The 11,822-nt window shown below is 42.0% G+C and overlaps 1 long non-coding RNA gene across 2 annotated transcripts in view; it reads left to right on the top strand.

Annotated features, from left to right (window-relative positions):
* Positions 1-11,822, top strand: part of LOC103171692 — a 26,889-nt gene extending 15,067 nt beyond the window's left edge. The window contains exons 6-9 of one of the 2 annotated variants that reach the window (XR_006084975.1): positions 2,610-2,656; positions 4,958-5,066; positions 6,125-6,211; positions 11,748-11,822. This is a non-coding gene — a long non-coding RNA (uncharacterized LOC103171692). The remainder of the gene's footprint in view (positions 1-2,609; positions 2,657-4,957; positions 5,067-6,124; positions 6,212-11,747) is intronic. The other variant, XR_006084976.1, reaches the window with a different exon arrangement.

Here is an 11,822-nt window from a genome sequence, read left to right as displayed (position 1 = left end):
TCTTGAGCAGAGCCCAGCAATGTGAGTTGGAGCAGACCGAGCATTCTGTTAAGGAATTAGGTGAGCTGGACTTCGGTGGACTTTTATAATTATAAAATATATGCTATTTAACTTAAAATATTTAAAACATATCTGGGAATATGGCAGGGCAGAACGCATGTTTTTCTGACTGGAGGGAAGTGTGTGGTGGTGTTCCCAGGGATCGGTATTGGGACATTGCTCTTTGTGATCTATATAAATGACCTGGACTGGGTATAGGGAGTACAATCTTCAAGTTTTCAGATGATACTAAGCTAAGAAAAGTAATAAACAGTGAAGGTAATAGTAGCAACAACAAAACTACATTTATAGAGCGCCTTTCACGTCGGGAGGACATCCCAAAGCACTGAACAGTCAGGTGTCGGGGCCCGAGCATGGGGGAGAGGTGGTGTAGGGGTGAGGGAAGGCAGAGAGGTGGGAGGGAGACCAAAGGCACGGTCGAAGAGAAGGGTCTTGAGACCGGCCTTGAAGGAGGCAAGGGAGGAAGCGAGGCCAAGGGACTGTGGGATGGAGTTCCGAGTGTGGGAGCAGAGAGGCTGAAAGCTTGGCCACCGTTGGTAGGGCGGGTCAGGTGGGAGACATGGAGCAGGCCAGAGCCTGATGAATGGAGGGAGCGGGCAGGTTGGTAGGGAGTCAGCAGGTCAGAGAGGTAGGAGGGGGCAAGGCCATGGATGGCCTTAAAGGTGAGGACTACAAGAGGACATAGACAGACTGGTAAAATGGGCAGACATGTGGCAGATGAAGTTTAATATGGATAAATGCAAAGTGATGCATTTTGGGAGGAAGAATGAGGAGAGGCAATATAAACTATGTGGTATAATCTTAAAGGGGGTGAAGGAATAGAGAGACCTGGGGTTTCATATAAGTAAATCTTTGAAGTGGCAGGACAGGTAGATCAAGTTGTTAAAAAAGCATACGGGATTCTAGGCTTTATAAATAGGGGCATAGAATACAAAGTCAGGAAGTTATGATGAACCTTTATAAAACACTGATTAGGCTTCAGTTAGATTACTGTGTTCAGTTCTGGGCACCACACTTTAGGAAGGATGTCAAGGCATTGGATTAGAGAAGGTGCAAAGGAGAACTTTTTTCACACACCGAGTTGTTTGGAACTGGAATGCACTGCTTGGAGCCGATTTGATAACAACTTTTAAAAGCGAAGTAGATAATTATTTGGGAGGACAAGTTTGCAGGGCTATGAGGAGAGCGCGGGGGAGTGGGATCGATTTGTAGCTCTTTCAAAGAGCCGGCACAGACACGATGGGCCGAATGGCTTCCTTCTGTGCTGTATAATTCTATGATTCTATAATTCCATGATCTCAATGTACCTCTGTAATTTAAACACCAATGCTGCTTTAATCAATCTCGTTACAAAATTAGTATCAGTGTTGCAACTACAGATAATTATTTCAGTGTCTTACTGTAACTCACAATGTGGCGTCAGAGCAGCCTGTCTTACAGGATTGATTTAGATCTACAAGGACAAGGAATTTTATGTGCAACAAGTCAAAAAAAAATATTTTCCAAGATAGGCAGATGCCTTCCTTTTAGAGTTTGACAATATGTCTATTGTCATTTTTTTTGCGAGTTACAGTTCATCTAAATCTGTTGTGCAGTTTAGTTGTACGACACTCTATGTTTGGCTGAACTCTATTGTGGACTATTTGATCTGTTTTATGGGTATAAATAAGTGAGTGTTGGAGAAACAAGAAATATGATTCATAAATACACAGTTAGCACTTAGCTGTATAATCCTGTGAAGCGCTTTGAAACATTTCAACATGATTATGCGCTATATGAAATTCAAGGATTATTATTTCTTTATAAAGTGTGATTTGTATTTCAGAAGATACCTTATCCCCATCAGTAACTTCACCTGTGATATCAATATAAAGGTAAAGTTTGTGGTGCTTCTTAACCCGTTCCTTGTATTAATTAGAAAGAATGAATATGGTGTGAAATGCAGCACACTTTACCCATAGTATAATAACACAGCTAATGGAGATTATAGGGGAGATGACAGACTGAGCAGAGAATCTGAAAGAGATCAAACGGTATTACAACAACAGCAACAAAAACTTGCATTTATATAACGGCCTTCATGCAGGGTACTATTAGTGCTATTAGTTGACTCATTTCCGAGTATGTTAAACAGTGTGACTTAACAGGGCAAACAGATTATTGATCTGTATTGCTAAATCAATTTTGATCCCAAGACCTCATACTCTGGTGGTTTGTTATTCTGGTCAGGCCTCACCTAGATTGCATCATATACTTCTGGTCACTGTGACATAAGGGGTCTGCCCAGCGCATAGGGACAGTGGAGAAGAGAGAATCATGATAATGGAGCCCTGCTCAAGAAATAATTAAACCTTGATTTTGGTTCAAGTTTCATTGTATCAAATGGTTTTGTTCCAGGAATAGAATTCTGAAACTGCTGTGATATCTGGTGTCAATTCAGTGACAGATGATAAGCTGGAGCACAGAACCACAGAGGAGAAAATGCATTCAGTGAACTACATTGAAATGCAAAAACCAAGTTGATTTTTTGTCATGTGTTCTGCTTCAAGGTGGACTGTTTCCAGCAGTTACAGGAAAATCTACAGCAGCAGATAAGGTAGGTGTGGCAAAGGGGAAAAGCTACAGCAGCAGATAAGGTAGGTGTGGCAAAGGGGAAAGAAAACCGAAATACAATCTCAATGTAGAAACATTACTTACACAATTAGTTTCTCTGTTTTCGTCTGTTTCAATAACGAAGGTTGCTTCAGCAAAAGTTACATCTTTGTGACGATAGCTATGCTTTTATGATCCATTGACATAGAAACTTATACTTTATATATATATACAAAATATACTTTTATGGCTATTTACTTCCTACATTTGTCCCTTGAAATATTGATTGCTTAGCATTGATATTATTTGCTTCTTAGTGTTATTGATTGTTTACCCCATCTCCCCCACTCTCGCCCAACTCCATTGACTCCCTATCCTTCAGAGAATCCAGTTCAAGTTCCTGGTTCTCACCTACAAAGCCCTCCATGGCCTCACCCCACCCTACCTCTGCGACCTCCTAACCCCTTACCAACCCACCCGCTCCCTCCGCTCACCCGGCCACTCTGCCCCCAACCTCTGGAATTCTATCCACCAATCACTCCACCTTGTCCCCTCCTTAGCCTCCTTCAAGTCCCGCCTCAAGATCCTACTCTTCGACCATGCCATCAGCCACCCCTCTTCCTCTTCTCTCCCTTCTCCCCCCCTGACCCCAGCTTGGGTCTGAAATGCTGTACACTGGTCTGCCATTCCCCCAGGTCGTGCTGATGAGCCAGACTGGCTTGTTGGTGCTTGTTGCCATTTGCCATTTAAATGCCCACTCAGCAAGTTTATTAATGTCTTGCTGTAATTTGTTGCAGTCCTCCTGTGTTAACTTCTCCCCCTAATTTAGTGTCGTCCGCAAATTTTTAAATTGTACTGCTGATTCCCGAATCCAAATCATTAATGTATATTGTGAACAACAGTGGTCCCAATACCGATCCTGGTGGAACACCACTGCCCACCCCTGAATAGCTACCCTTTATCCCTACTCTCTCTTTTCTGTTTTGTAGCCAGCTTGCTATCCTTTCTGCTATTTTTCCACTGACTCCACATGCTCTGAACTTATTCATTAGTCTATTATGTGATACCTTATCGAACGCCTTTTGGAAATCTAAATATATTACATCTACAGCATTACCCTTGTATACTCTTTCTGTTATCCCTTCAAAGAATTCAATGAAGTTGGTCAAGCATGACATTCCGTTTTGAAATACCTTCTGACTATTCTTTATTTCATTTCCAGATGTTTTTCTATTACCTCATTCAGTAAGCATTCCATTATGTTTCCTACAACAAGCCCAGGGAACTATAGATCTGTCATCTTAAAGATGACAGGTCTATAGTTCCCTGGGCTTGTTCTATCTTCGTTTTTAAATATAGGTATAACATTAGCTATTCTCCAGTCCTCTGCCGCTACTCCCTTTTCTAATGAGTTATTATATATGTGTAATAGTGCTTCTGCTATCTCTTCCCTCGATTCTTTTAATATACGCAGATGCAACCATCTGGACCAAGGCTTTTATCCTCTCTGAGTTTTGTTAGTTTTTCAATTATATCTCCCCTTTGTATCTTAAATGGAGCCTTCAGGTGCTATCTGAAGACGGGCAAAGAGGTAGCAGAAGGGGTAAAAATTCCCTGGCCAACAATCCCCAAATAAAAAAGTGGAGTCCTGTAGCTCAGTGGTTAGAGCACTCGCTTTGCAAGCGAGAGACCTGAGTTCAATTCCAGGCAGAGGGCGAAACCTTGGGCAAGTTTCCTTACTCCACACAGAGCCTAATAATAATCCCTCCAAAACCAAAAACAATAATAAATTGGTCATTTTCAATCTACGACTGTTTGTGGGACATTGTTGTGCGCAATTGGCTGCCGCGTTCGACACAAATATACAGTCAATTCACTTTACAGTGTGTTCTGTGAAGCGCTTTGGGACGTCCTCCCGACGTGAAAAGCGCTATATCAAATGCAAGGATTATTATTATTATTATTATTATTATAAATGTATTTATATTATTTTCGATCTCTTCTACTGTCAAGTCCACCTGATCCGTCTCCCTGGGGAATACTGAGACAAAGTAATTATTTAATATTTCTGCCATTTCACTGTGGCGGCCTGTGAGCTTATCTGGTCCATCCCTTAGTGGCCCTATTCCGATTTTGATTTTTCTTTTGTTATGTATAGGTGTAGAATATTTTACTATTTCTTTTTATATTCCTTGATAATTTAACTTCATAATTCCTCTTTGCCTTCCTAATTGTTTTTTGACTATTTTCCTGACCTCTTTGTAATTTTTTTTGTCATGCTCTCCTTTGTTGTTTATGTATTTAGTGAACGCCTCTTTCCTGAGTCTCAAGTTGCCCTTACATCTTTATTCATCGCAGAAAGGGTGGATAAAATTCTTCAGGGGGAAGGCGAACATCCAGAAGTGGTAGTCCAGGTGGGGATCCATGATATTGGTAAAAAAAGTGCTGAGACTCTACAGGGTCAGTATCAAAAGCTGGGGAATACATACTAAAGAATCGAACATCTAAGGTGGTGATCTCTGGATTACTCCCTGTGCCTCGGGCAAATAAGTACCAGAGTGGCAGGATCAAGCATGTGAATGCTTGGCCTAAACAGGGCTGGGGCGAATGTGCTTGCAGACAGGCTATCTAATGCTGTTGGGGAAGGTTTAAACTAGTTTTGAGGGGGGAAGGGAATGCAAAAAACGGAGAGCTAGAAAATGGAGGAAAAAAAGCGGGGGAAGTGCAGAACAGGTCAAGTTGGTCTTGGAGTGCATGTGCCTAAATGCACGGAGTTTAGCAAACAAGATTGGTGAGCTGCAAGCTCAAGTGGTCGTACGGCGATATGATGTAGTAGCAGTAACAGAGATTTGGCTCAAGCAAGGACAGGAATGGGAGTTGGATATTCCTGGCTATAATGTATTCAGGAGGGATAGGGAAGGAAAAGAAGGAGGGGTTGTGGCAATGTTAATCAAGAATACAGTTATAACCGTGGAAAGGGTTGACGTGCTGGAGGGCCCCCAAATGGAATCTATCTGGTTAGAGTTAAGGAACAAAAAAGGAGCTGTAACACTGGTAGGGGTATACTATAGACCACCAAATAGTGGGAAGGAAATAAATGAGCAGATCTGCAAGCAGATCTCAGACAAATGCAAGGCCAATAGGGTCGTGATAATGGGGGACTTCAATTTTCCCAACATAAACTGGCAAAGCAACAGCGCAAAGGGCAAGCAGGGGAAATATTCCTAAAACGCATACAGGATAACTTTCTTGATCAGTACGTTTCCAGCCCAACAAGGAAGGAAGCAGTGCTAGATCTAGTTTTGGGGAATGAAGTAGGGCAAGTGGAGCAGGTTTCAGTGGGAGAGCATCTGGACAATTCAGTGACAGATGATAAGCTGGAGCACAGAACCACAGAGGAGAAAATGCATTCAGTGAACTACATTGAAATGCAAAAACCAAGTTGATTTTTTGTCATGTGTTCTGCTTCAAGGTGGACTGTTTCCAGCAGTTACAGGAAAATCTACTGCAGCAGATAAGGTAGGTGTGGCAAAGGGGAAAAGCTACAGCAGCAGATAAGGTAGGTGTGGCAAAGGGGAAAGAAAACCGAAATACAATCTCAATGTAGAAACATTACTTACACAATTAGTTTCTCTGTTTTCGTCTGTTTCAATAACGAAGGTTGCTTCAGCAAAAGTTACATCTTTGTGACGATAGCTATGCTTTTATGATCCATTGACATAGAAACTTATACTTTATATATATATACAAAATATACTTTTATGGCTATTTACTTCCTACATTTGTCCCTTGAAATATTGATTGCTTAGCATTGATATTATTTGCTTCTTAGTGTTATTGATTGTTTACCCCATCTCCCCCACTCTCGCCCAACTCCATTGACTCCCTATCCTTCAGAGGATCCAGTTCAAGTTCCTGGTTCTCACCTACAAAGCCCTCCATGGCCTCACCCCACCCTACCTCTGCGACCTCCTAACCCCTTACCAACCCACCCGCTCCCTCCGCTCACCCGGCTCCGGCCTCCTACACATCCCCCAACCCACCTGCCCCACCATTGGTGGGAGAGACTTCAGCCACTCTGCCCCCAACCTCTGGAATTCTATCCACCAATCACTCCACCTTGTCCCCTCCTTAACCTCCTTCAAGTCCCGCCTCAAGATCCTACTCTTCGACCATGCCATCGGCCACCCCTCTTCCTCTTCTCTCCCTTCTCCCCCCCCTGACCCCAGCTTGGGTCTGAAATGCTGTACACTGGTCTGCCATTCCCCCAGGTCGTGCTGATGAGCCAGACTGGCTTGTTGGTGCTTGTTGGATTATTGGAACTAGTGTTACAATATTTCCTAGGAAACCTAACAATACCCATCAACACCCCCATGATAAATGATCTCATGTATAACCAGCTCAGCAGGGTGTAGAGCCAATATACCAGGGGTCTGGTTCCAATGGTTAAATAAATTTGTTACATAAGCATTTTATTCATGCAAAGACCAGAACAGTCATCAACTGAGTAACCAATGATGTGGAGTCCTGTAGCTCAGTGGTTTGAGCACTAGCCTCGCAAGCGAGAGAGCTTAGTTCAATTCCAGGCAGGGCGAAATGTTGGGTAAGTTTCCTTACTTCATACCCCTCTGTTTACCTAGCAGTAAGTAGGAACATGGTTGTTAGTCGATTGGTGGATCGATTCTCTGGGGGTAATAATCCCTCCCCCACCAAAATAATAAAACAATAATAATTTGGGGATTGATTGCTGCGTTTCGCCCATAAAATACACAGTCAATTCATTTTACAGTATATTCTGTGAAGCGTTTGAGACACCTCGAAGACGTGATAAGGCGTTATATGAAATCTGAGAATTATTCATAGTAGTAGTAACAGCGAAATGAAACGGAATCCACAATGCCTTTTTTAATCCCAGGTATCAGGCACACACACACACAGACAAAGACACATGCAAATTGCCTTTAATTACTTTATTTGGCTTGCAACGAGATATTAGCATTTTGTATTTGTTTTTTAAACTGGATTTACTTTGGTTGGTAGGGGGTTAGGTGGTCTTAGAGGTAGGGATGAGCAAGGCCATGGAGAGCTCTGAAGGTGAGGACCAGGATCTTGAACTGTATTCTCTGTGAGATGGGAAGCCAATGGAGTTGGGCGAGGATGGGGGTGATAGGGTCACAGAGCCTGGTTTGGGAGAAGACATGGGCTTCAGATTTCTAGATGATCTGCAGCCTATGGAGGGAGGAGTTGGGGAGACCGAGAATCATCGAGTTTGCATAGTCAAACCTGGATATTACGAATGCGTATTTGAAGGTTTCAGTGACCTGCAGTATGAGACTTGATGACAGACATTTTGTTAGGACAGCAGAGTGGCCTTGGAATCAAGGGTGGAGGCAGAGAGATATATTTGGATGTCTTTGGAGATGCTCCTTCGGATGAGACAATAAGCCAAAGTCTCATCTGCCTGGTCAGATGGACGTGAAAGATTCCATGATACTATTTGAAAAGAAAATAGTTTCTTCCAGTGTCTTGGACGACAATTCTCCAAATAAAATTAGTTGCTCACTTCATGAGTTACATTTCTGAGTGTAACTTTACTGCCATATTTGCCTACAAAATGTCATCACTTTACACTAAAATTATGTGAGGTGCTTTGAAACTTCTTATGATATGAAAGCTGCTATATTAAATGCAAGGAATGTTTTAATAATTTAAACAATATCAAAAGGCAAAATGCAATAAATGTAGTGAGGCAGGCACAATTATTTGCATTTTGGCTTCTAAACAGCTTATATTAAATGAAAGCAGGGAGGACAAGGAAGCACAGTTTTTTCTATCAAAATGAAACACGGAAGTAAGGTACAATTCTAGTATAAATCAGATCGGAAAGTCTTTTTCAAATTTGAACTGGGTTCCGAATTTGAATTTGGGTTCCGAAGTCCAAGTCAGATGTGAGGATCAGTGGAATGGCATTGGAGGCAGTAAAATGTGTTTTGATACAGATAGGAGTTGATGATACAGCTTCAAAGGTCCAAAGTCTCATTGCTCCTTCCGTGCTCAATCAAAGAAGTGATCTGGGCCATCACAACCAAAATAAAGAGAGAAGCTAATCTTGCTCCACGATGCTCTTTTCCGGGTCTTCATCAGTGAGGGGTCAGCAGGTTGCAGAGATAGGGAGGAGCAAGTCCGTGGAGTGCCTTGAAGGACAGGATGAAGATTTTGCACTCTATCCTCTGGGGTATGGGTGGAGGTGATGGGGTCATAGGTCGTAGAGGGTGAGGGAGAGGACACAAGCTACAGAGTTCTGGATGATCTGCAGCTTGTGGAGGTAATATTTGGTAAGACTGACAAGCAGGGAGTTGGCGTAGTCTAGCCTCGATGTGTTGAATGCGTGGATGAGGGTTTCAGCAGCCTGAGGGGTGAGACAGTGGTGGAGTCGGGTGATATTACGGAGGTGGGGCAAGGTAGAGTGGGTCGGATGTGGGGTAGGAAGGACAGTTGAGGATTAAACAAGACCCACGGTTCTGGACTGACTCAGTGAGATGGAATGTGCATCCATGGATAATGATACTGTCTGTGCCTGAGGTGTGGAGGCACTGATGGGCACCAATCAGGAGAGCCTCGGTCTTGTTGTCGTTCAATTGCAGAAGGTTACCTCACATCCAGGACATTTGTACTTCAGACGAAACAATAGACCTGGGATTACACCTTGACATATACTAGAAAGATCAGTCTCTAGAAATACCCCTCAGAGACAACTGACACTCGTATTACCAACACTAAACAGGGACTGGCATCCGGTAAACCCTCAGACTCAACCAGTCATATACAGCAATATTCAATCGACAATGGTGACACTAAGTCACAGAGAGTGGCTCCAGTAAACTCAACAGACACAACCAGCTATTAGCCTACTACCTAACTCGTACTGCCTAACCTGACTTCTGGGTTTCCCCTGACCAACTACTACTATTGTTATTACTTCTCTGCTTAGCAAACAGAACCTAAACCATATTACCCACTATTCCTCCTCTTTCATTTTTAATGGTCACTTTCTTACTGGAGGTACATTCCCTCACCACTGTACATACGCATAGATACAATAGAATCAATATCGATTCTACTGGGAAGTACACTAGAATACATTAGAATATACAGCACAGAAACAGGCCATTCGGCCCAACTGGTCTACGCCGGTCTTTATGCTCCACATGAGGCTCCTCCTGCCCTTCCTCAACTAAACTTTCAAGCAGGACCTTCTATTCATTTCTCCCTCATGTACCTATCTAATTTTCCCTTAAATACATCTATGCCATTTGCCTCAACAACTCCTTGTGGTAGCATGTTCCACATTCCCACTGCTCTGTGTGAAGAAATTTCTTCTGACTTCTCTATTTCATCTATTTGTGACTATTTTATATTGATGGCCCTGGGTTTTGGTCTCCCCACAAGTGGAAACATCTTCCCTATGTCTACCCTATCAAAACCTTTTATCACTTTACAGATATCTATCAGGTCACCCCTTACCCTCCTCTTTTCAAGAGAAAAGAGTCCAAGCATATTCAGCCTTTCCTGATGGTTATAACCTCTGAGTTCTGGGATCATCCTTGTGAATCTCCTTTGCACCCTCTCCAGTGCCTCTACATCCCTTCAATAATGTGGGGACCAGAACTGCACACAGTATTCTAAGTGTGGTCTAACCAAGGTTCTGTAGCAGTTTACCATTACTGTCCTGCTTTTCATTTCTATCCCTCTAGAAATGAACCCCAATGCCTGGTTTGTCTTTTTTATGGCCTTATTAACCTGTGTTGCTACTTTTAGTGAATTGTATATGTGTACCCCTAGGTACCTTTGCTCCTCTACCTCATTTAGATTTTTATTTTCCAGGATTTTGCAACTTCCTTATTCCTTCTACTAAAATGTACCACCTCATACTTTTCTACATTGAAATGCATTTGCCATTTAAATGCCCACTCAGCAAGTTTATTAATGTCTTGCTGTAATTTGTTGCAGTCCTCCTGTGTTAACTTCTCCCCCTAATTTAGTGTCGTCCGCAAATTTTTAAATTGTACTGCTGATTCCCGAATCCAAATCATTAATGTATATTGTGAACAACAGTGGTCCCAATACCGATCCTGGTGGAACACCACTGCCCACCCCTGAATAGCTACCCTTTATCCCTACTCTCTCTTTTCTGTTTTGTAGCCAGCTTGCTATCCTTTCTGCTATTTTTCCACTGACTCCACATGCTCTGAACTTATTCATCAGTCAATTATGTGATACCTTATCGAACGCCTTTTGGAAATCTAAATATATTACATCTACAGCATTACCCTTGTATACTCTTTCTGTTATCCCTTCAAAGAATTCAATGAAGTTGGTCAAGCATGACATTCCGTTTTGAAATACCTTCTGACTATTCTTTATTTCATTTCCAGATGTTTTTCTATTACCTCATTCAGTAAGCATTCCATTATGTTTCCTACAACAAGCCCAGGGAACTATAGATCTGTCATCTTAAAGATGACAGGTCTATAGTTCCCTGGGCTTGTTCTATCTTCGTTTTTAAATATAGGTATAACATTAGCTATTCTCCAGTCCTCTGCCGCTACTCCCTTTTCTAATGAGTTATTATATATGTGTAATAGTGCTTCTGCTATCTCTTCCCTCGATTCTTTTAATATACGCAGATGCAACCATCTGGACCAAGGCTTTTATCCTCTCTGAGTTTTGTTAGTTTTTCAATTATAACTCCCCTTTGTATCTTAAATGTATTTATATTATTTTCGATCTCTTCTACTGTCAAGTCCACCTGATCCGTCTCCCTGGGAATACTGAGACAAAGTAATTATTTAATATTTCTGCCATTTCACTGTGGCGGCCTGTGAGCTTATCTGGTCCATCCCTTAGTGGCCCTATTCCGATTTTGATTTTTCTTTTGTTATGTATAGGTGTAGAATATTTTACTATTTCTTTTTATATTCCTTGATAATTTAACTTCATAATTCCTCTTTGCCTTCCTAATTGTTTTTTGACTATTTTCCTGACCTCTTTGTAATTTTTTTTGTCATGCTCTCCTTTGTTGTTTATGTATTTAGTGAACGCCTCTTTCCTGAGTCTCAAGTTGCCCTTACATCTTTATTCATCGCAGAAAGGGTGGATAAAATTCTTCA

Source organism: Callorhinchus milii, unplaced genomic scaffold (assembly GCF_018977255.1).
Source record: "Callorhinchus milii isolate IMCB2004 unplaced genomic scaffold, IMCB_Cmil_1.0 Scaffold3, whole genome shotgun sequence".
In the NCBI taxonomy this organism is placed as follows: domain Eukaryota; kingdom Metazoa; phylum Chordata; class Chondrichthyes; order Chimaeriformes; family Callorhinchidae; genus Callorhinchus; species Callorhinchus milii.
Note: the sequence above shows the minus strand (reverse complement) of the source record. Positions and strands in the feature narration are given on the sequence as shown.